This window comes from Pelophylax lessonae (genome assembly GCF_965119305.1).
Source record: "Pelophylax lessonae genome assembly, chromosome: 2".
Classification (NCBI taxonomy): Eukaryota; Metazoa; Chordata; class Amphibia; order Anura; family Ranidae; genus Pelophylax; species Pelophylax lessonae.
Window position 1 is genome coordinate 253,083,606 of NC_138769.1, and position 26,389 is coordinate 253,109,994.

The following is a 26,389-nucleotide window of genomic DNA, read 5'->3' on the forward strand; positions in this document are numbered from 1 at the left end:
ATATCACACGTACACAACCACACTAGGCCCCAATTACTATTGTTTGTACCCCTAAAAGGCTAGGAGTAGGGGGAGTATGGAACAGGCAGCACCCTCAAACCTTCAGAAGTATGAGATGAACCCCAACAACTTGGAAAGGTGGATCTCTCTCACACGTACCAACACAGACTATCCCCCAATTTAACTGATCCCCAGAGGTTTTTGATTAAATAGCGGAATAGAAAATATGATCCCAAAAAAGTGTATGTATATCACACGTACACAACCACACTAGGCCCCAATTACTATTGTTTGTACCCCTAAAAGGCTAGGAGTAGGGGGAGTATGGAACAGGCAGCACCCTCAAACCTTCAGAAGTATGAGATGAACCCCAACAACTTGGAAAGGTGGATCTCTCTCACACGTACCAACACAGACTATCCCCCAATTTAACTGATCCCCAGAGGTTTTTGATTAAATAGCGGAATAGAAAATATGATCCCAAAAAAGTGTATGTATATCACACGTACACAACCACACTAGGCCCCAATTACTATTGTTTGTACCCCTAAAAGGCTAGGAGTAGGGGGAGTATGGAACAGGCAGCACCCTCAAACCTTCAGAAGTATGAGATGAACCCCAACAACTTGGAAAGGTGGATCTCTCTCACACGTACCAACACAGACTATCCCCCAATTTAACTGATCCCCAAAGGTTTTTGATTAAATAGCGGAATAGAAAATATGATCCCAAAAAAGTGTATGTATATCACACGTACACAACCACACTAGGCCCCAATTACTATTGTTTGTACCCCTAAAAGGCTAGATGAGGAGTAGGGGGAGTATGGAACAGGCAGCACCCTCAAACCTTCAGTATGAGATTGTGTTCACTGTACCCCACAAAGATTGAGTTCACTGCACCCCACAATGATTGTGTTCACTGCACCCCACAAAGATTGTGTTCACTGCACCTCACAAAGATTGTGTTCACTGTACCCCCCAAAGATTGTGTTCACTGCACCCCACAAAGATTCTGTTCACTGTACCCCACAAAGATTGTGTTCACTGCACCCCAAAAAGATTGTGTTCACTGCACCCCAAAAAGGATGTTGTTCACTGCACCCCAAAAAGGATGTTGTTCACTCCACCCCAAAAAGATTGTGTTCACTGCACCCCACAAAGATTGTGTTCACTGCACCCCAAAAATGATTTTGTTCACTGCACCCCAAAAAGGATTTTGTTCACTGCACCCCAAAAAGGATGTTGTTCACTCCACCCCAAAAAGATTGTGTTCACTGCACCCCAAAAAGATTGTGTTCACTGCACCCCACAAAGGATTTTGTTCACTGCACCCCAAAAAGATTGTGTTCACTGCACCCCAAAAAGGATGTTGTTCACTGCACCCCAAAAAGGATTTTGTTCACTGCACCCCAAAAAGATTGTGTTCACTGCACCCCACAAAGGATTTTGTTCACTGCACCCCACAAAGATTGTGTTCACTGCACACCAAAAAGGATTGTGTTCACTGCACCCCAAAAAGATTTTGTTCACTGCACCCCAAAAAGATTGTGTTCACTGCAGCCCAAAAAGATTGTGTTCACTGCAGCCCAAAAAGATTGTGTTCACTGCAGCCCAAAAAGATTGTGTTCACTGCAGCTCACACACAGAAAAATGGATGTGGATCACTGACACCTGCCTATCTCCAATCCCACACCACACAGCAATATCGATTGTAGTTTGTAGAACACAGTTTCCCTAAAATTCAGCAGACTCTGTCCCTAACAGGATTGAGAAGAGATCGTAGATCAGGATTGAGTGCAGACCCCACCCCCCACACAGCAATATCGATTGTAGTTTGTAGAAGACACTGACCCTATATAATTCAGCAGACTCTATCCCTAAAATGCCTACAACTCGCCCTGCCTAAACACTCCGACCTGTCCCTCAATTCTATCCGGACACAAATGGTTTTTTCCTGCCTATCTTTCCCTAATCAGCAGCCAGCACGTTGATGTGTGCTCTGTCCCTGAATCTAAGCAGCATAATGACGCCGCTGCGGCTGCCTCGAACTTATAAAGACTTGGTCACATGCTTCAGACGGCCAATCACAGCTACTGAGACATTTGCAGGCATGGCTGGGATGGCTTAAGGCACACCAGTTAAACGATTGTTGATTGGCTGTTGAAAGCCCGCCATGAAAAGAGCGCCAAAGCATGCAAAACCCGGAAATAAAACGACCGAACACGGATTTTTACCCGAACATACAGTAAAGTGTCCGTGTCCGTGTTCGGGTACAAAAAATCCAATTATTCGGTACGAACACGAATAATACAGTCCGTGTTCGCTCAACACTACTCTTAACCCACCCTCATGCGGAATAGATGTGTAGAGAGAACACACATCTAGGGATAACCACAGATAGTTGGCTTCCCATTTATATTTTACCAAGGTGTCCAAAACCTGGGAGGAATCCCTAATGTAGGCCGGCAGGGACGTCACCAATGGTTGTAAGAATATATCTACATATTGGGATATTTTGCTGGTGATGCCTTCCATACCAGCCATAATAGGTCTCCCAGGTAGACACCTGGGGTCCTTGTGGACCTTAGAGATGTGGTAAAAATAGGGCGTCTTGAAATAATTATTAAGGAAAAAAGATTTTTCTGCCTTACTGATGATTCCAATACCACATGCCTGATTCACCAATTGTTGTAATTCCAATTTATACCCTGGTAATGGATCCTCACTTAAGCGCTCATACGTGTTTTCATCAGATAACAGTCTGTGGGCTTCAGCAAGATAGTCCATCCTATCTTGAATCACCAATCCTCCACCCTTATCTGCTAAACGTAGAACAATGTCATGATTTTCCTTTAAAAGATTCAAAGCACTCTTCTCTGAACTAGATAGATTTTGGGCACTAATCTTCCCCTTGGGCTGCATACATATTTTCTTAAAATCGGCATAAACCATGGAGTAATAGGTCTTAATATACTCATTCTTCACATGGTGTGGATAGAAGGTAGATTTAGGACGAAAACTCGTGTGAATGAAGTCATTGCCAAATTATTATATATAATTTTACATATATTTTTATATTTTATATAATAAATAAACTTAATATTTTAGGATGTTGATTGAAATTTATGAATAAATATGCATTTTAATTTTTATGTGTATATATATATTGGGTACATTTTAAGGAATTTTATAACTTCCTTAGTGCAAACAGCATTCCATCCATGGTATTCATTGATTTATCGCAATTTGGAAAACTGGATCATTGACATAGTTTGCAATCGTTTGCTTTAAGGATTAGTGATTTACACACCGGAACAGCAAAAATAGTGTTAAACATGTCTAAAGAAATCATTCCTAATTTTGTCCCCGGAAGGCACCCGTATGTAGGTGCAGAACCTAACAGTCTCTCAGAGAGTGGGCGGTTACAGGAGCCGGCGGACAGTGATTGGATGCTGTGAGTGTACCAGCCTCTATTTATATTGTGAGGAAAATTACGGTCACATGATCCCCCTGATTACGTCAGCGCGGCTGACGAAACGTGCGTCGGGAGCGTGAGACCGTAGAGTTCCGGTGAGGTGAGGCGCGGAGCGTGAGTGGCGTCCCATCCACCAGACCAGCTGTATGCATTGTACTTCTAAGCGTTGGAATACTGCTATGATGTAAGTGCAATATATTTTATTAAAACCCAGTATATGACGGTAATGCACTATTGGAGTTTCCTTATCTTTTTTGCACGATGATGTCCGGAGATCCGGAACCTTGTTAAGGCATTGGGGCTAAAATCCTTTGATGTGATGACAGCGATGAGGACAATCTTGAGCCAGTGTGGAGTTAAATGCCGGTTTTGCCCCCCTGTAATTAAGGGGTCATCGCATTCTGGTAAGGAGTATACTATCTGACCACTGGGTGGAGGTGTTTGTGGTGGAGGTTTCCCATCAAGTCCAAGATTGCTGAAGACATAAGTTTGCACAGTTTGCACAGAGCACTTTAAGGACTTTTTAGTTTACTATTTATGCCATTATTTATTCGTACATTTATTATATTTGCATATTGCCAGATTGTGACCAATCACATATGCTCTTATGCACTATAGCACTTTTTTAATAAGAATTGATTGCTGAGCGCAATACTCACCTTTGTTATCAGCTTTTATCTGTGTTTGTTTCTGTCCATTCTAACATACGTGAAATTCTAACTGCTGCATAGTACCTTTTTATATCTGGTACTGCCAATCCTCCTTGTGACTTACTTCTACTGAGTTCCGTGTACTTTATTCTAGGTTTTTTCCTTGCCAAATACCTTTGAAAAACATTGATTTTATTATTTTAAAGTACTTCAAAGGTAAAGAGATTGGCAACATTTGAAATTTATATAGTATTTTAGGCAGTATAATCATCTTAATCTTAATTTATTCTCCCTAACCAAGTTAGTGGGCGACTAGATATCTTCTTTATATCTGTTTTTATTTCATTTAGCATGTGTATATAAATTGCCTGATAAAGATTTCCCAAAGATGGAGTTATTTTAATCCCCAAGTATCCGTGATTTTGCCTAGATGAATGGAAATTCCCTCTGTAATGCTAAGCTTTCTTTCCTACTTAACACCATGTTCAAAATTTCCGATTTTTTGGGGGTTAATCTTAAAATTAGATAATTCCCCATTTTTCTTTAAGCTCCTTCATTTCGTTGGGGAGGGTTATTCTAGGATTTTTCTAGGATGTTCTTTGTATCCTACTTATATTCCCCTTATAGCTACATTGTTTCTTATTTTCGCCAATAATGGCTCCAGAGACAAGATGAACAATAGTGGCGAAAGAGAGCATCCCTGTCTTGTCCCGTTACTTATCTCTAATTGGGGGGATAAACTACCATTTACCCTTACCAACACTATGAATTTCCTGTATAATGCCTTTATTCACTGAATCATTTTTATGCCTACTTCCTGATTTTCTATTGTTGACAATATGAACTCCCAGTCCACCCTGTCAAACGCTTTTTCTGTGTCTATTGACAGCAAGATGTCTGGGGCTTCCCAGCTTCCATCCTTATGTGTTAGTAACAGTAGTCTAATCCCATTATCTTTCCCTTCTCTACCTGGAACAAAACCTGTCTGGTCCAGATGTATCCAGTCTTTCATTACATTTTTTAATCGAGTAGCTAATAGTTTTGCATATATTTTGGTATCAAAATGTAACAATGCTATTGGTCTATAGTTAGAGCAGAGAGTTGAGTCTTTTCCCTCTTTAGTTATTACTATTATGTAAGACTGCAATGATTCTAATCTCATTTCCTCTCCTTCTCTTATCCTATTCATATATGTACAATGTTTTGGTACTAATATTTCTTTAAATCTTCTATAGTATTGGATAGTATATCCATCTGGGTCAGAGCTTTTCCCGATCGGTGTATTTTTAATTGCCTCAATTATCTTTCTTTGTGTAATTGTTGTTTCTAGCTCTAGTAATTTATCTACTGGTAATTTTGGTAATCCTAACTTTTTTTTTTTTTTTTTATATTTCTTTATTAAATTTTCCAGGTAAAAAATTATTTACAACACTCCAATCGCTGGAGAATTTTTTCATATACATTTTACACATATTACCTTTTATCCCTTTTTTTTTCCCCCCCTCCCTTCCTTATCCCTCCCCCCCCCCCCCCCCGTCTCTTCTTATCATTCGACTCCTATTATTTCTCTGTATTCCCTTGTGTCCTTAAACTCTTGCCACTCATCCCAAATCTCCTCTTCATTCCCCTGTTCTTCCTCCTCCCAGGTCCTCAGCTGCTCCAACTTTCTTATTTTCTCTACTTTTAACAGCCATTCTTTCCTGGAGGGGGCCTCTTCTTTTTGCCAATTAAAGGGAATCAAGCTCTTAGCTGAGTTTAATAAGTGAGGGAGTAATGTTTTTTTATATTGTTTCACTGACATATGGGTTCCATGAAACATGCATTTCCAAGGATCCAAGGGAATATCTATTTTAGTAATTTTACTTATTAATTCTATAACTTCACTCCAGAATACTTTAATTTTTGGGCACTCCCACCATATATGGGCTATAGTCCCTACCATCTGACATCCCCTCCAGCAAAGTCTTGAACTCTCTACCTGAATTCTTCCCATCTTATCAGGAGTGTTGTACCACCTTGTGATCAATTTATAGTTCATCTCCTCCGTGTTGGTGTCTATCGCGGATTTATGTACTAATTGAAGGCTCTTATCCCACTGTTTGTTGTTACTACACGGGCCGAGGTCTCTTTCCCATTTTTCTTTTAATGTTATTCCTCTCTCTTTTGTTATTGTTAATAGTATTTTATACACATTCGAAATATTGTTTATTATCTTATCTTTAAGACATAATTGCTCAAGAGGGCGGAGGTCGTTTTTATCTCTCAATGGCTGCGGTAGTGACAATGTGAAGTGCTTTAGTTGGATATACCTCCACTCATTTATCTTCCAGTTTTCTTTCCTTTGTTTCAGCTCCGCCAAGGTTATAATTTTCCCCTTCTCTACTATATCCCCTAATTGTGCTTCTCCTTCTTCTATCCATTTACCCAATTCCTTCTCTTCCCCTGGTGCAAAAAATTTTGTGCCCTGTAACGGGATCAGTGGTGAATTGTGTTTCCAATTTTCTTTTTTATGTATATTATCCCAAACCTTAATAGCATGTCTTGTGATTATATGCGTGTTAGTGTCCAGATTTCTAAACCTCTCAGGTATCCATATAACTTTTGCTAGGTGTGTACCACTCATCGTGCTTTCTATTACCACCCAATTTCTATCATTATTTTTTTTTGTCCATTCTATCACCCTTGTGAGTATTGCTGCAAAATAATCATTTTTAAAGTCGGGTAGGGCTAGTCCCCCTTGTCCCTTACCTTTACATAGTGTAGTGTACTTTACCCTTGGCTTTTTGTATTTCCAAATAAAGCGGGATATTAATCTTTTCAGTGTTTTAAAAAATACTTGAGGTAATGAAATCGGAATCATCTGGAATTTATATATAATTTTTGGCAGGATTATCATTTTTATCGTATTTATTCTCCCTATCCAGGAAAAAATTCTCGGAGATAATCTATTTAATTCTGATCTTACTTCATTCAGAAGTTCTAGAAAATTTGTTTTGTAGAGTTTTTCTGGAGTTGGGGTTAATTTTATCCCTAAGTATTTAATCTCATCTTTTCTCCAGTTAAACTGAAATTCTTTTTTTAACATCTCCTCTTCTTGTTTAGGGATATTAATATTTAATATTTCTGATTTTTTTTGATTAATTTTTAAATTGGATAGTTCTCCATATTGTTTCATTATTTTAATTATGTTGGGCAAAGTAATCCTCGGATTACTTATGTAGAGCAGAATATCATCTGCAAAGGCAGATACCTTATGCTCCACTTGTCCCACCTTTATGCCCCCGATGTCCACACTATTTCTAATAGTTGCCAGTAGTGATTCCAAAGATAAAACAAATAACATCGGAGACAAGGGACATCCTTGTCTTGTTCCATTGAGCATTTTAAACGAGTCTGACAAAGTTCCATTGACCTTTACCTTTGCAGTTGGTTGATTATACAAAGTTTTGATCCAGGCTAACATTCTAGGTTTTATTCCCAACTCCACTAGGGTGTTTATCATGAACTCCCAGTCTACCCTGTCAAATGCTTTTTCCGCATCTATTGACAGAAGTAGACTGGGAGCTCTGCTTTTTACCATATGGTCTATCAACAGTATAGTTTTTATCCCATTGTCCCGTCCCTGTCTCCCCGGGATGAATCCTACTTGATCATTGTGTATCCACTCCCCCATTAGGTTCTTCATTCTAGTGGCCAAAATTTTTGTGAATAATTTAGTATCAACATTAAGTAGGGAGATGGGTCTAAAACTAGAACATAGTACCGGGTCTTTTCCCTCTTTCCGTATAACTGTGATTGATGCTGACAGGGCCTCTCTACTCATCTCGTACTGAGTCCCTATTCCATTTATATATTCTTTAAATCTTGGGATTAAAATGTCCTTAAATTTTTTATAATAACCCATGGTAAACCCATCTGGTCCTGGGCTTTTACCTAGACTCGTTTCTTTAATAGCTCTCTCTATTTCTTGTTCTGAGATTGGTCTTTCTAGGAATGTTAACTTTTCCTCATCTATCTTTGTCAATCCTGCGTCTACAAGGTATTTTTTGATTTTCTCCCTCCTTTCTGTTTCATTCCCCTGTATCTCACCTTTCTTTACTGCATACAGATTTGCGTAGTAGTTTTGGAATTCTTTGGCTATTCCTGTCGTTGTTTGAATTATTTCCCCATTTTTATTTTTAATTTTATCTACAAAATTTTTTCCTTTCTTCTTTTTCAGGATTTTTGCTAGGTTTTTCCCAACCTTATTACTTTCAATGTATTTTTCTTTTATGCATCTTTTCATTTCCTGCTTTATTTCCTGTTCTAGTAGATCTTTCAATTCTTCTCTCTTCACCTCAAGTAAATTATTTATTAATATATCTTGTGTATTTTTATGTTTTTGCTCTAATTGATGTACTTCTGTCATTAGCCTAATCTTATCTTTTATTCTTTCTTTTTTCCTTTGGGTCCCCTTTGAGATAAATATGCCCCTCATATAAGCCTTATGAGCTTCCCATACCATGTCTTTTGGTGCATCTTTTGTATCGTTTATTTGAAAATAGAATTCCAACTCTTTCACTATTTCTTTTTCCCACTTTTTATCTCCAAAAATCTCCTCATTTATTTTCCAAGCATCCATCCTAGGCCGCTCTTTCGCCATTTTTATTTTTACCATAATGGGGGTATGGTCCGACCAAGTCTTGACCCCAATCTCAGCCTCGCTTACCCTTTCGATCCACCTATGTTCGATTAGTATATAATCCAATCTTGAGTATGTTCCATGTACACTTGAGTAACATGTATAATCTCTATCTTTCGGATGGAGAATTCTCCAAATATCTGCCAGTTGATTTGTAAATAATTTTTCCTTTATTTTCTTTGCCTGTACTTTATTTATCCGTAGGGTTTTTGATGTGGTATCTACTTTAGGGTCGAGGCAGAGATTGAGGTCCCCTGCCAGTATGACTCCTCCTTTTTTAAACTCCAATAATTTTCCCAGTACTTTACCTAGGAAGTCTACTTGTCTCTCATTAGGGCTATATATATTTACTAGGGTCAAATCTTCATCTCCTATTTTTCCTCTTAGAAAGAGGTATCTTCCCTCTGGGTCTACCATTCTCGACTCGAGAGCAAATCCAAGGTCCCTAGAGATGCCAATGGCTACTCCCTTGGACTTCCTCCCGGGTGAGTCCGCGTAATACCAGGTAGGTTGGCTCTTAGAATATAATCTAATATTAGTTGCATGAGATAAATGAGTCTCCTGTAAGAATGTCAGATCTGCCTTCAAATAACTAATTTCTTTTAAAATTTTTTTCCTTTTTTCTGGAGAGTTTAAACCTCGGACATTGTAAGATAATATGTTAACTATAACCATTGTTTCTTAATCTTCATTACTGTCTTTCTCTATCATCTCTTCAACTCTAAGGTGGCCATAAAAACTGTTCAACCAACACCAGGGATCCCTAAGAGATGGCATTAATCCCTCTGATTTTTCTTGTCTTTTGGGTTCTCTTAATTCTTGTATTTTCTTATAGGAGACGTTTTGATCTATTGACTTCTTTTTCCCTCTTTCTTCCCCTTTCCTCTTCCCACCCCTACCCTCCCCTCCCCCAACTGTTCCCGGTCCCTCCATCAGGGTTGTCGATTCTCCTTCCTCCCTTTCCAATCGACTTGTGGCCGAGGTCGAGCTCTGCTAATGGTCACCGTTCCCTCCCATCTTCCCTACCGTAGGGTCTAATGGTGACGGCCCGCTGATCTCCATAGGGCCACCTGTTTTTTATTCTTACTTACTCCTCCTCCCCTCCTCCCCTTCTTCCGCCAGCCCTCCCCCCTCCCCCAATCCCCCCGGTCCCCCCAGTCCCTTTTCATCCTTTTGTTTTCTTCTTTTTCTTCTGTTTCCACTGATTCAATTCTCCTTCATCAACTTCTTCCTCTGGGCACTCCTGGTCTGTCCAGCCTGGAATATCTATGAGTGGGATTTTTACTGCTTCACAAAAGTCTTTGGTTTCCTCTGGGTATCTAAGTAGTACTGTCCTCCCATCTCTTCTCACTCCTAAGCCTGCAGGGAAGTTCCAAAAGTATTGTATATCTTTTTTCTTTAATATTTCTACCATTGGTCTAAGAATGCGTTTTCTGTTAATTGTCTCTTTTGCCAGGTCTGGGAAAATCTGAATGTCCTCCCCGTCATATTTTAATTCCGGTCTACTTCTCATTTTCTCCCAGATCTGGGCCCTTGTCTCGTATTTATGGAATCTTGCAATCACATCTCTTGTTTTCTCTTTTGGTAGATTGGTTGGTTTACGCAACCTATGAATTCTCTCGAACTCAATTTTATCTGTGGTCGCCTTTCCCAGCAGAGGGTTAAATAACTTCTCCAGGGTTTCTTCTAATTTTTCTGTTGGCCCTTTCTCTGGTAATCCTCTTATTCTCAGATTTTTTCTACGATTTCTATTCTCCTGATCTTCGATTTTGTATAACATATTTCTCTGCTCCATTTTCATTTTTCTCATTTGTTCTTTTAGATTTTTTAGTTCTTTTCCTTGGGACTCCACCTTCTCTTCTATTTCTTCTACTCTGCCCAGAATATGCCCAAAGTCGGCGTGTAAGGTAGCCATCTCGGCTTTGATGGATCTTTCAAGGCTGGCAAACATTTCCCGCATTTCTGATTTTGATGGTGGATAATCTTTTTCATTAAATTTCTCTTCTCTATTCATGTCTCCATCCTCTATTGTTATACTGCTTTCTCTTGACACTTGTAGGCTTTCTTCACCACTTACTCCTATATGCTTTTGATTCTTAATTTTCTTGGTTCCCTCTGTATTTTGTTTGGGTCTAACAACCGGTTGATCCTCTTGCTGTGTGTTTTGATCTTTTCCCTCAGATGTCATGTATTTTTTAATTGTTCCTGGGCTTGCTGTAGTTTTTGGAGGTTTCCCTGCCACTTCCTTTGCCGGTTTACCTCTCATTGTGGATTCGGCTCTGGGGAATAAGCCCTCAGTGTAGCTTCCTCTTATGTCTCAGTATGAACTAAATATCATATATATCATTCAGTGATTCAGGTAAGAGAGGTCCCACACTTTTTGCACGACGGTCTCCCTAGTTCTTAAGCTATAGACTCACGCATGATAATATAGCTGTGCTACCAGGGGAAGCAGTTTGTTGAAATCAAACGTATGAAAACCCTGGTGGTTTCCCCTCTCACTCAAGCACTCAGACTCCCGCACATCTCTCAATGCGCGCAAGCAAGATCTGAGGGGCCTCCGCACTCACCCAAGTGAGTAGAGTCTCGCACTTTTTCCAGGGCCGTTCAACTGGCTCCTAAGCATACACTCGTAAATAAATACTGTAGCAGTGCTTTCTAAGAAAGCTAGTATTTGAGATTGGTCATATAGGAATTCTGGGGGGTTTCCCCTCTCATTCAAACAGGCAGAGTCCCGAACCTTTTCAACACAAACCCACCTTCTCTTAAGCCTTATACTCATAGATGACAATATGTCTTTGCTTTCAGAGAGGGCCGGTATATTATATCCAATGAAGGAGGATTCTAGGGGGTTTCCCCCCTCCCTAAGTAAGCAGAGTCCCACACATTTTTTCCAAACAGTCCCGACAATTCTTAAGCTATACACTCATGAAAGATAATCTAGCAGTACTTCCAAGGAGGGCTGATATTGAAATCCTGTGCAATAAGTCCTGGGGGGTTTCCCCTCTACCATAAGTAAGCAGTGTCCCGCACAATTTTCAGAACCATCCCCCTGAATCATTAAACTGTAAACTCATAGATGAAAATATACAGATGCTTTCACAAAGGTCTGGGAATGAGATCAGGTGTAGTGCAATTCTATAGGGGTTTCCCCTCATACTTTGGTAAACAGATTCCCGCACATTTTTTCTCAACAGTCTCGTTGACTCTTAGGCTATATACTCCTGGGTGATAATTTAACAGTGCTTCAAGGAAGGCTGATTTTAGGATCCAACGCAGGGGGGTTCTAGGGGATTTCCCCTCTCGCTTAAATAAGCATAGTCCCGCACTATTTTCAGATAAGTCCCTCTGTTCTATTAAACTGCATGCTCATAGATGATAATAAGACAGTGCTTTTTAAGAAGAGCTAATGTTGAGAAATAAACGTACAACCTCTCTGGGGGGTTTCCCTCGCACTCAAGCAAGCAGGGTCCCACACCACTTTTCCATCACAGTCACATTAGCTCTTAAGTTATATAAGTAAGCAGAGTCCCACACATTTTTTCCAAACAGTCCCGACAATTCTTAAGCTATACACTCATGAAAGATAATCCAGCAGTACTTTCAAGGAGGGCTGATATTGAGATCATGTGGAATAGAATCCTGGGGGGTTTCCCCTCTACCATAAGTAAGCAGCGTCCCGCACAATTTTCAGAACCATCCCTCTGACTCATTAACCTATAAACTCATAGATGAAAATATACTGATACTTTCACGAAGGACTAGGAATGAGATCAAATGTAGTGCAATTCTATAGGGGTTTCCCCTCATACTTTGGTAAACAGAGTCCCGCACATTTTTTCTCAACAGTCTCATTGACTCTTTAAGCTATATACTCCTGGGTGATAATTTAACAGTGCTTCAAGGAAGGTTGATTTTATGATCCAACGCAGGGGGGTTCTAGGGGATTTCCCCTCTCGCTTAAATAAGCATAGTCCCGCACTTTTTTCAGATTAGTCCCTCTGTTCTATTAAGCTACATACTCATAGATGATAATAAGACAGTGCTTTTTAAGAAGAGCTGATGTTAAAAAATAAACGTACAACCTCTCTGGGGGTTTCTCTCGCACTCAAGCAAGCAGGGTCCCACACCATTTTTCCATCACAGTCACATTAGCTCTTAATTTATACACTCCAAAATGATGATAGTATTTTTAAGAAAGACTGTTTTGATATCGTTCATATGAAAATTCTGGGGGGTTTCCCCTCTCACCAGTCCCCTTCGGCTAATCTGTGGCGTCCCTTGTATAGTGGTATGGTGGGGATGATTACGATATCCAATGTTGCTGGATCTCTCCAGACTGGATCCCTCCAGCACTGGCCCCTCGACGGTGTTCACTCCAATCAAACCTTCTCTCCTGATCCTGGACGCCGGCTCTCCCAGCTTCTCAGCAGCTCCTGCACTCGGCGGCCACCTCTCCAATACACAGCCGATTCCAGTCTCCCGGAGGGACCCAGGGTGCTCGTTCTCCCTCCTCCAAGCCTCAGGGGGGGTCGGCAACCAGGACCGGGTCGGGGCCTCCGGGTAGCGGGGTGGGTGGGGGGGCAGCGGGATCCAGCTAGGCAGGCATCGAGGCTAGGTGAGAGAGCATTCCCTCACATCTCTCTGGGCGGTGGCTCAGAGACTCAGCAGGCCGTCGGGATCAGCTCCATTAGCAGGCTCCTCCCTCCATCAGGGCTTGTAATCCTAACTTTTATATACTTCTGTATCCTTTGTTTTCTGTTTTTTTCTATGTCTCTAGTTTCTTTCTGCTGAACATTATATAAAGTATCATAGTAACTTTGAAAAGCTTTAGCTATCTCTGTTGTTAAATATACCATATTCCCTTTATGATCTTTAATTTTTTCTATATCATTTGTTGATTTTTGATTTTTGAACATCCTTGCAAGATATTTCACTGGTTTGTTTCCCCATCTATATCTTTCTTTGGCCATTCTATTAAAGTTGCATCTAGTTTCTTCTTCCAATAAATCTTTTAATTTTTCTCTTTTTAATTCCAGAGCTTGTTGTTGCCCTTCCTCTAGGTTTTTCCTATGTTTCTGCTCGATCTCATGGATCTCTGCAATTAATCTTCTTATGTTTAAAGTTCTTTCCTTTTTTTTCTAGAGCTTATTGAGATGAGTACTCCTCTGATGTAAGCTTTATGGGCTTACCATACAGTATAGTGGCTATAGGGACGTCTGCAGTTTCATTTTCAGAGAAGTATTGTTCCAATTCCTTCTCTTTGTCTTTTCCTATTTCAATATCTTGTATTAGATTGTATTTAGATATTTATCTTTTTCTGGGACTCTGGAATTTTTATCTCCATCATAACTGGGGCATGATCAGATATAGTTATTGTTCCTATAGATGTTTTAACAGCTTTATCCAAAGATCTATGTTCTATTATAATATAATCTAATCTTGAGTACATGTGGTGCACCAGTGAGTGGAAGGAATAATCTCTTTCTATCAGATGTTGTGTTCTTTATACATATAATAATTGACATTGAAAATTATTCTTTATCATCTTTGACTGACGTCCTTCCACTTACCGTGCACCCGACGTACTATCCAGAGATGGATCCATACAGAAGTTAAAGTCACCCGCTAATACTATATTACCCTTTTTAAAGAGCATCAGCTTATCTAATAATTTCTTCAGATAGCCTCTTGGTTTTTTATTCGGGCAGTACACATTTGCTAAGGTCCAGTCTGAACCCATCAGCTGACCTTTTAAAAAGATGGATTGGCCATCCGGGTTCTATCAGTCTATCTTCTAAGGAAAATCTAACTTCCTTCAAGAATCCAATTCCTACTCCCTTTGCTCTCTTAGTAGGTGTATTCCCATAATACCAGACCGGGGAATGTCTTGAATATATTTTTACATTTGTACATTGTACCCTGTGCAATATACGTTTCCCACAAAAATACTATATTAGCAAAATTACAACTAAATTACGTCTAAGCTCTTCTAATACTTTATATCTTTTGGGGTATTCATCCCTCTGACATTATATGTCAATAATTTTAGAGCTTCCATACCATCTCTCTTTCCCCTCCCTTCTCTTGAAACCTTGTTGCCTCTCTCTCCCCCACCTAGCTGAAGCCCGGGGGGGAGGGGAGGCAACCATCTTCCATATCAGAGGGCTTATCTTTAACTCAGGCAAAGAGGCAGTATCATCTATTCCCTTTGTGTAGTGAATACAACATTGATTACCTTTTATATCCTGTCTCCCCCTCACCACCTCCCCCTCTCCTCCCATCCCTTCTCCCATATCTCGGCCTTTTCAGGATATTTCTGAAATCTTATACTGATGTCCCTGGGGGCTTCTGCTGGAATACCCAACAATCTTCGGATCTGGTGAACTCTCTCAACATGTAGTTGTTCCTTTTCATCTCTCTTCCTAATAAAGGGTTAAAGACTTTTCTAATTTGTCTATTAAGTCCTCTTCATGCGTTACATCGGGTATTTCAAAAAATTCTTAAAATTTTCCTCCTGTTTCTATTCTCTTGATCCTCCATCTTATATGCAGGATTTCTGATTTCTCTCTTTTTATCCTTCATTTCCTTTGTTAATTCCTGAATTGTGTTTTTATAATTTTCCTGTCTTTTTTCCAACTCTTCCACCCGCTCCAGTACATAGCCTAGATCCTTATGAAGTTTTGTCAGTTCAGTTTTTTGGGATTTTTCTAATCTAGTAAACATTGCCGCATTTGAAGGGGCTGCTGTGCTGCATGAAACTTACAAAAAAGGTACGAGCACCTTTTTTAAAGTGTGACCGCAGAGAAACTGTATGGTCTTTTTGACCTTGTGGTTTCTCTGCGGATCCCGCACCTAAGATTGAAATGCTGAGATGCGTGGGGGTGCCATTCAGAATAAAAGGCAGCCCTGGGCATCTGGCAAGAGCAGTGCAATTCACCTGCGGGTGGTTTTAGGTGTCAGAATCCATGCGATTCCTGCACCCGTAACTGGAACCTGCGGCCTGCACTAGTGTGAACTGAGCCTAAGACCCCGTAGCACAACATTTTGAGCTCATACATGATAGTAGGATTGATTTACTCAAAATTTGGGTCACTGAAAAGGTACACTGGGACTCACAGTGATGTTCATTGTATTCATGTATTCATAATCATCATTCACAAGAAATAGTTAACAGTAATGAATGGCTTTGCTTTCTATTGACATGTTGTGATTGGCTACAGCTCATCACATGGGGCAGGGTGTCAGCTACCATGTGATAGATGTGAGCCAATCATAGCTTCACAACACCATTCATGACTGTTTGTCTACATTGTAATCATGTGATTTCTATGAGTTACCGGGCACTGTAATCAGCTGTGTCCACTGGACACAGCGGTCATTGAATTGTGCCGCTGCGCATCCCAGACGGCATGCTAGTGCAAATGTGCTGGGTAACACACCAGTACGTCATCCAGCTTGGCTGTGGCACTCACTAGCAGTATATTTACTGTTAGCGGGCAGCAAGTGGGTGAAAGGATGCTGGTGAATAATGCAACTACAAGCAACCAGCCCTCCATGCCCTAATGACAGCCTAAGTTTCAGCTGACTTCTTTAGTACATTTAAACTCGTCTATATGTGTATGTATAGCATATTTGTCATTATGTAAATTTGTATTTGACTAAGACTTACAAATAATCAATCACAATAGCATATTGGAAAAAAATTATATTTTGGAACAATGCACTACAGAAGGTGACAGATTTCCAAAATCAAATTACATGAAAATATACATCACATTTTATCTCTTTGTACATTGGGTGAAGCAAAAACGGCTGGAGGAGAATATATGTGCATATATTAAAATATATATATTTTATGTTTTTACATTTACAGTATCTCACAAAAGTGAGTACACCCCTCACATGTTGCCACAGGTTGCCACTGGAGTCCTCTTTCACTCCTCCATGACAACTTCACGGAGCTGGTGCATGTTTGAGCTTTGCGCTCCTCCACCCTTCATTTGAAGATGCACCACAGATGCTCAATAGGGTTTAGGTCTGGAGACATGCTTGGCCAGTCCATTACTTTTACCCTCAGCTTCTTTAGAAGGGCAGTGGTCATCCTGGAGGTGTGTATATGGTTGTTATCATGTTGGAATACTGCCCTGCAGCCCAGTCTCTGAAGCGATGGGATCATGCTCTGCTTCAGTATGTCACTGTATATGTTGGCATTCATGATTTCCTTAATGAACTGTAGCTCTCCAGTGCATTCAGCACTCATGCAGCCCCAGACCATGACACACCCACCACCATGCTTGACTGTAGGCAAGACACACTTGTCTTTGTTCTCCTCACCTGGTTGCCACCACACACGCTTGACACCATCTGAACCAGATGCGTTTATCTTGGTCAGTCTGCTTGTCTTCAGCAAACTGTTTGTGGGCTTTCTTGTGCAGTGCATCATCTTTGGAAGAGGCTTCTTTCTGGGATGACAGCCATGCAGACCAATTTGATAGAGTGTGCGGCGTATGGTCTGAGCACTGACAGGCTGATTCCCCCACCCCTTCAACCTCTGCAGCAATGCTGGCAGCACTCATACATTTATTTCCCAAAGATAACCTCTGGATATGATGCTGAGCATATGCACTCAACTTGTTTGGTCAACCATGGCAAGGCCTGTTCTGAGTGGAACCTGTCCTGTTAAACCACTGTATGGTCTTGGCCACCATGCTACAGCTCAGTTTCAGGGTCTTGGCAAACTTCTTATAGCCTACCCCATCTCTATGTAGAGCAACATTTCTTTTTTATAGATCCTCAGAGAGGTTTTTGCCACAAGGTGCCATGTTTAATGTCCAGTGACCAGTATGAGAGAGTAACACACCTGCTCCCCATTCACACCTGAGACCTTGTAAGACTAAAGAGTTACATGACACTGGGGACACTCTGCTACTGCTGAATGAGTCACGGAGTAGAACAGAGAGAGATTGAGCAGCATGGAATGGAGGATATGGTGAAGCTGCTGTACCTTTCTTGGTTCTCACAAACAAATTGGCTGCCTGAAATCATAAACCAGTAAAAGGGAAGAGAGATAGGCGGGGGAATATTGCTGGTATCTTGCCACACAATGGACCTTAGCACTACTTACAGGAAAGTTTTTTAACTTAATAGTTACTGATGGTTTTTTGACAACAGAAATACTTTGCTTTAATGTACCCCTGTATTATTAGCTGGCACATTCTACATTAAAAAAAAAAATAAAAAATGTGCCTTTTTAACTCTTTTAATTCAAAATACTTCCCTTGGAGGCTCATGGCTAGGGGATCCAGCATTGTGTATAGCTAAGGAACAAAGATTAGTCTGTGCAGAATGAAATAAAACATCCACGTTTTGCACTTGAAAAATTGTTACCATAATCTACAATATGTACAGCGCATTTGCAAACCAAAAGTGATTTTTAGTTTAATAACTACTAGGTATAACAATTCCTCATGAACACTTCTTAGAGGATCTCAAATGCACTCTGTCACAGTTAAAAGCTTCTGAAAGCTCATCCAATAGGCTATTATCTACAACCTATGCATGAAAGTTAGAAAAAAGTGTTTTCCATACACAGGTAGCTTAATGCCTGAGGAGAGATTCCATTGTTCATAGTTACCACTGCCACCACCTGTAGTTGCTCTATTATGTAGCTAGTTCCACTGTGTCCTACTGTTTCAATGCTAGCAATTTCACTTTTTTTTCAGACACATTCTTTATGCATTTTTCTTCAATCTTCATGTACATTTCCAAGTACAGAAAGGATGTAAAATGTATTGAAAATAAAAGGTAGTCAGCATGCACCTCCACCATACACAATAAAAAATGAAATTACCGATTTATGGTGTGGAGTTTTGGTTCGAAATTACCTGCTGAACAAATTGTGAATGGTTTGCTTATCACTAATTACAAAGTCAAGAAATTACAGGTTTATATAAAAATGTATAAGATGACTATTAAGTTGGACCATATGATGCATTAGCAGGGCCCCGGTGAATATTTTATATTGTTAATTGTCATGAGATAAATAAATATGTTATTTTTATGGCATATTATTATGGTTTATATTTGCAGGCCTGTTATTGCTGCACAAAATAGAATACTGCCACATTTCTAATTAACTCTGGAGTGACTCATAATTTATCCAAGATGTATCGTTTGTTGTTCTTTTGTTATTGATCTCTGTCAGGTTCCTACATGTTAACACTACCCTGAACATGATTTGTATTAATTTTTTCTAAGTAAAAATATTTATTTGCATAAGCAGCTAGCCATTTAAAAAGTAAGGCAGTTAAAATGGTAATGAGCAATCAATTTAATTTCACACGCTCACCCATAAAGCAAAATATTTGATATGGTAAAGAATGTAAAAACAACACACACTATATAAGGTTAAGTTGTCTTGTAAATTTCCAACAGGCTGATTTATCTCTGCCAATGGATAGCTTGTAATAACTGTTTGGAATTTATATTGAAAAGCCTGGTGGAGGGAAGTAAAATGAAGATTCAGTCTTATAGAAATCTATGTAGAAAAATCAATCCCCCATGCTAGAAGTTGTCACCTGCAACATATTGTAGGTTATTAAAGTGGTTGTTACTCTAAAAAAAATAAAATGGTCTTGTTACCTTTATGGCATGATATATAGCATAGTGCTTTTGCAGTGTCATTTGTCCCATTCCATGTTCTACAATACCAGGTTGATCCTGCCTGTTCCTCTGTTCCCCTGTGTAAACTGGCCATGTTAATTATGGCTGCTGATCCATGATAGCATGGTCAAATTACGCCCCTCTCTTATCCTGCTGTGTCTTTGGTGTGAGTGCATCTCTCCCTCTCCCCCTCCCTCCCTGTCATTTCCGTAACCTCTGTTTGAAGTTGATCTCGTCCCTGTCCCTACCCTCTCCTCGGACCTTGATTGAGTAAAACTATTCCCCTGCAGCTGCTCCAATCCTCCTCTGATGCCGATGAGAAGAAATTGAAACCAATGATCACAAGATCAGAGTAAATGAGTAATAACAGCCACTCTCACTGGAGTCCTTCTGCTCGGTAGTGAGAACAGACTGAACCATGTGACTGCAAGAAGAGCTCCTTATTAAAGGTACTTAGAAAAGATATTGGAAAAAAAAAAACACTCCCATTACTTTTGCCACATAAGAGAATGAATAATGGGAGCTTATTTATGAGACTTTATGTATGAAGGATTCTAGTAACATGCAACTGAAATAAAAGAGTTTTCATCAGAGAGGTTGTGATAGAAGAAGCGGAAAAACAGCTTTTAGATATGCTAACTAATAAAGGAGAGAGATTTATCAAATAATGTGAGGAGAGTAGTGATGGACGAACATCGGCCGGGGCGGTTCACGAACGTCAGCCGCAAATTTTCTCAAAAGTCCGCGAACCGCAAGTTCGCGGCGAGCCCCATTGACTTTAATGGGAGGTGAATTTTAAAAACATTTAGGTCATATTTGCAACCACAAAAGACGTACTAGCGGTGCACAAATAGTCCCAGCACATGGACAATGTCATAACAGAAGTATTGCAATTGAAAAAGTTTCCCTCATTTTTTTTTTTTTTACAGCAAAAAATACATATATTTCTTTTCATAAATCAGCCAGAACTGACAGCAGCCGGTAAATACATGTCTAATACATATAGGGTCCATTCACACATCTGTAAAATGGGTCCGCATCCATTCCACAATTTGGTGGAACCTTTACAGACCCATTATTTTTCATTTCCAATCTGAAAAATTAGGCATTCACATGAAAAAGAAGTAAGTGTCGGCCATTCCAGGCCCCAAAAATTAGCCACATGTGTTTACCTGACAGCTAAGAACGTAGTATTCTGTGGCTGAAGGTACATTAGGCATTCACATGATACAGAATTAAGTGTCGGCCTGTATAGGCCCCAAAAATTAGCCCACATGGGTTTACCTGACAGCTAAGAATGTAGTATTTGATGGCTGGAGGCACATTAGGCATTCACAGTATACAGAAGTAAGTGTATATAGGCCTATATAGGCCCCAAAAATTAGCCCACATGGGTTTAACTGACAGCTAAGAACGTAATGTATTTGATGGCTAGAGGTACATTAGGCATTCACACAGGATACAGAAGTAAGTGTCGGCCTGTATAGGCCCAAAAAATTAGCCCACATGGGTTTAACTGACAGCTAAGAACGTAGTGTATTTGATGGCTAGAGGTACATTAGGCATTCACACAGGATACAGAAGTAAGTGTTGGCCTGTATAGGCCCCAAAAATTAGCCCACATGGGTTTAACTGACAGCTAAGAACGTAGTGTATTTGATGGCTAGAGGTACATTAGGCATTCACAGTATACAGAGGTAGTCGAGGCGTGCTGACGTCATCTGAGTGAGACCAAGGGCGGGCGGAAGAGCCGATCGGCCGGCGGCTTGATATCCTTCTACACGCTCTACCCCTATTGATGTTTGTAAGTTTTTTTCTATTTGATTTTAATAAATTATGCAGTTTTACGCTATGGGGTGTATATTTATTTTATACATGTGACCTGGAGATTGATGCCCATGCTGCGTGACCTGAATTTACTACCATTGGAGGTTATTGAGCTTTTCGTTACTGGATTGCTGGAGCATATAAGACCGTGGGTGTACCCTATTCCATTTGGCATTATACATACTAATATCTGGTAAGCGGTTTGCAGCTTTGGGTGGCGGTCACTGTTTGTATTAGGTGGAGTCTGGTCTACACCTGGATTGTCCATTTTTTTACTTTGCGATTTTAATTTTACCTCTGGTAAGCAGTTTGCACTATCTGTGGTGGTTACTTTTCTTGAAGTTGATCACAGTGCCTGTATCATCTATTATTGCATTTTGGCGATTATATATTATATAACTGGTAAGCAGTTTGCACACTTGGTGGTGGATACTTTGGTGGAATCCGTTTCTTTGAATTTGTCACTTTACGGATCCTTCAAGTTTTTTTTTTTTTTGTGTGATTCATTGTCACATTATATATCCTGCACACTTCTTAGTTTCCCTCCTACATTTTACATAATTTATATCAGTATTACGCTATGGGATTCCATATCTTTTTTCCTATGTGTATGGTCTAATATCGGTTGAGGCTACTCATGGTCCAGAACATTTGGAACACAGTGGAATAATCAACCCAGAAGAGAGTTATCTTTCGGAAGCTTTGGGAGTGAAATCCCCTGAATTGGCTCACTATTCACTACACTCTGGTAAGCAGTTTGTACTACCAGTGGAGGTCCCACTACACTTGAAGATTCCTGTCATTACCATTGAGGAATTCATTTGAATAGAGACTATATGGACTCTTTTTATTGCTTTAGCGCAGCTTGGTTTATTTAATTTATTGTTTCGTGTTATCACACTTGAAGCTGCTGCTTTTTTTATTTCCAATCACTTAGCGCGGTTATCTTTTCTTACACATACAGAAGTAAGTGTCGGCCTGTATAGGCCCCAAAAATTAGCCCACATGGGTTTAACTGACAGCTAAGAACGTAGTGTATTTGATGGCTAGAGGTACATTAGGTATTCACACAAGATACAGAAGTAAGTGTCGGCCTGTATAGGCCCCAAAATTAGCCCACATGGGTTTACCTGACAGCTAAGAACGAAGTATTTGATGGCAGAAGGTACATTAGGCATTCATAGTATACAGAAGTAAGTGTCGGCCTGTAATAGCCCCAAAAATGAGCTCACATGGGTTTAACTGACAGCGAAGAACATAGTGTATTTGATGGCTAGAGGTACATTAGGCATTCACACAGGACACAGAACCGTAAGTGTCGGCCTGTATAGGCCCCAAAAATTTGCCATTCAATGGACATGAAATGCCTTTTATGCCAATGTATGTAGCAAAGCCAAGGACAAGGAATTGCTGTGGGTGGATGGCGGTCTGGCGGATATTTGTGGCCTGGCATGAGGAATTTCAATGAAACATGGTCTACTGGTCACATGTGTTGAATTCCTCAGAGATTCATGCCTCATTCATTTTTATAAATGTGAGGTAGTCTACACTGTCATGAGCTAGGCGAGTTGGTCATGATCTCCCCTGCTGCTCTGAACGTCCTTTCGGACAGGACACTGGACGGGGGGCAAGCCAATAGTTCCATTGGAAATTGTGCAAGCTCTGGCCAGAGGTCAAGCCTGCCCACCCAGTAGTCCAGGGGTTCATCACTCCTCAGAGCGTCCACATCGGCCGTTAACCCGATGTAGTCGGACACCTGTCGGACACCTTTTTTTCCGCTCCAACATTTGGGCCACAGAAGCCTGCCTTTTTCCAAAACAATGTGACAACGGCATCATGGAAGGTGGAGTGGAGGACAAATGTGAGGAGAGAGGAGAAGGAGAAGGAGAAGAGGCTGGATGTTGAAAGCCTGGAGTGTGGCTTTGTGGGTTCTGATGGTGTTGCTCCCACTGGGCTCGGTGATGGGATTTCAGGTGCCTTCTTAAGGCGGTTGTCCCTAGGTGAGTGTTGGGCTTACCACGATTTATGCATTGACTGCAAAGACTGCAGATGGCAACACTGTTGTCAGAAACGGACACATTAAAAAAAGCCCACACTGCGGAGCCATGTGTAGGTGTCCTGGGAGCGCCAGATGTGACTGTTCATGGTTGATGGCTCGCTCCTGATACATTTGCAGTCTGCTTTGTACCTCTTATGCAATGCAAATTCTGCCTGCCTCTCCTCTCTATCTGCCGGTCCGTCAGTCCCCCAGCTCTACAAATAATTGGTCAGTAACTGTTGTCACTGTGTGTAGCACAGTTAACAGAGCAAAAGCGGCCAAATTTTTGCAGGACTAAAATACAATCTTAGAAAAGTATACTGTTAAATAACACCTCACTTCAATCTGTGGTATTGGGGGGCCACAGGTTTATCACACCAGTTCTACAAATAATTGGCCAGTAACTGTTGTCACTGTGTGTAGCACAGTTAACACAGCAAAAGAGGCCAAATTTTTGCAGGACTAAAATACACTCTTAGAAAATGATACTGTTAAATAACACACCACTTCAATATGTGGTGTTGGGGGGGCCACTGGTGTAGCACACCAGTTGTTCAAAAAAGTGTCCAGTGAGTTTGGCACTGTGTGTACCAGACTTAACTCAGCAAAAGAGGCAATATTGTTGCAGGACACAAATACACTTGTAAAAGTATACTCAGATAACACCCGACTTCAATCTGTGGTATTGGCCAGTAACTGTTGTCACCGTGTGTAGCACAGTTAACACAGCAAGAGAGGCCAAATTTTTGCAGGACTAAAATACACTCTTAGAAAATTATACTGTTAAATAACACCCCACTTCAATATGTGGTATTGGGGGGCCACTGGTCTATCGCACCAGTTGTTCAAAAAATTGGCCAGTGAGTTTGGCACTGTGTGTACCAAACTTAACTCAGCAAAAGAGGCAATATTGTTGCAGGACACAAATACACTTGTAAAAGTATACTCAGATAACACCCCGCTTCAATCTGTGTTATTGGGGGGCCACAGGTTTATTAAAACAGTTCTACAAATAATTGGCCAGTAATTGTTGTCACTGTGTGTAGCACAGTTAACACAGCAAGAGGCCAAATTTTTGCAGGATTAAAATACACTCTTAGAAAATTATACAGTTAAATAACACCCCACTTCAATATGTGGTATGGGGGGGGGGGGCATTGGTCTATCACACCAGTTATAATGCATTATAAGTGCTTTTGTCACTGTTTGTAGTATTGCTGCAGCAACGCTCAGTCACCACAGCTGTCACAATGCTGCACAGTGCACAATAATACTACTAATCCACTATAATATGCTTTCTTTTTTTTGGTTAAACAATTTTATTTATCCAATGAAAAAACAAAACAATAATACAAAACAGTATACAGCTTTCAATGTATATACAATTTTCATGTTCAGTGTTAACAAGTTTTTAAAGGTATTTGTACAGAAGTACATGGGGTTTCCCTGAGATACAGCAAGGGTTTTTGTTGCAAGACAAAGTTTAAACTTCATGGAACAACATCATAAATTACACCACTTTGTTATGGGAGAGTGATAACTGTGAGGGATGATGTATACAGCAAGATTATTCACATGTGGCAGACTCTTTGAGCCAGCGGTCCAAAATCTTATTGTATTTTGTAGGGATACCTCTGTGAGCGTATATACATTTTTTTATAAGGAAGGGTATTATTCACATCAGTCATCCAATCTGTTATTTTTGGGGGGGCTTGTCGCATCCACACTTTGGCTATCATCTTTCAGGAATAATGTTTCATGTAGGAATGTCTTGAAATATATTATCCGTGTTAATTTCAGGGAGGATTCCAAGTAGGCAGGGCTTTGGATCTAGAGTCAGGGGGGACTCCATGTCATCATGAAGGAAATCTATCACTTGACTCCAAAACCCCCGTATATACGGGCAAGACCACAACATGTGAAAGAATGTACCCAATGTTTGTTTGCATATTGGACATGTCGGTGGTTGTTCTTGTTTAAATTTAGCTAGTTGTACAGGAGTGAGATATGCACGGTGCAGTATATATACCTGAGTCAGTCTGTCCGGCAGTCTGGGCGAAAACTATTTTACATGTGTCTAAGGCCTCACTTCAGTCTTCATCCTCCAGTTGTCCCAGGTCTCCTTCCCACTTCACTTTAACATTATACGCTAATTTTGTGGATGACGGGGTGTGTGGCATACTGTAGAATGTGGATATTAATTTATGAGACTCCCCACTCCTAATGAATTCCATAATAGGATTGCAAGGGGGGTGGGGAGCTGAGTCTGGAAAAGCCTAAAAACATGCGGTTCGGGAGATTAAATTCTACCTTTAGCATGTCAAAAGTTTTAAAGGCTCCCGCCGACAGTATATGTGAGAGATAAAATATTCCCTTCTTACACCAAATCTCCGGATCCGACATGGTAAGGAATTCAGGAAGAGTTTTATTGTGCCAAATGGGGGAAAATTTGTGATGTGTAGGTATATCCATTTTAAAAGAGGCGAGTTGCCATATTTTCCTATAGTGAAAAAGGAGTGAGCTGCGGTTTTTTATAGGGATATTGCCTTGTATTCCCACCGCTATAGCACAGATAGGATCCGCCGTTAATTGGGCCCAAGTAGGGCATAGGAGTCGCACAAAAAGTTATTTGTTGGTCCAAGCTATATGAAACAATTGAGACAATTGGGACGCTAGATAGTATGAGCTGAGGTCTGGTAGAGCTGTGCCTGCTAAATCTGTTGGATTTTTAAGTATTCGCCAAGTTAACTTGTGTCTTGTCTTACCCCAGACAAAGGGCTTCAGGATCGGGCCTATAATTTTTCAAGGGTATATATATGGGAGAGTGCCACAGGATATACAGAATTTTAGGAAGGAGAATCATTTCAATACGATTAATGTGACCCAATACTCCCAGGGGAAGACGGGTCCAAATTTGTGTTTTGGATTTAGTCATGGACAATAGAGGTTCAAAGTTTAAAGCAATGTAATCAGCTGGGGACCTAGTCACCTTCACTCCTAAATATTTTATGGTGCTAACTCGTTGCAGGGGTAATTGGGTTTGTAGCTCTG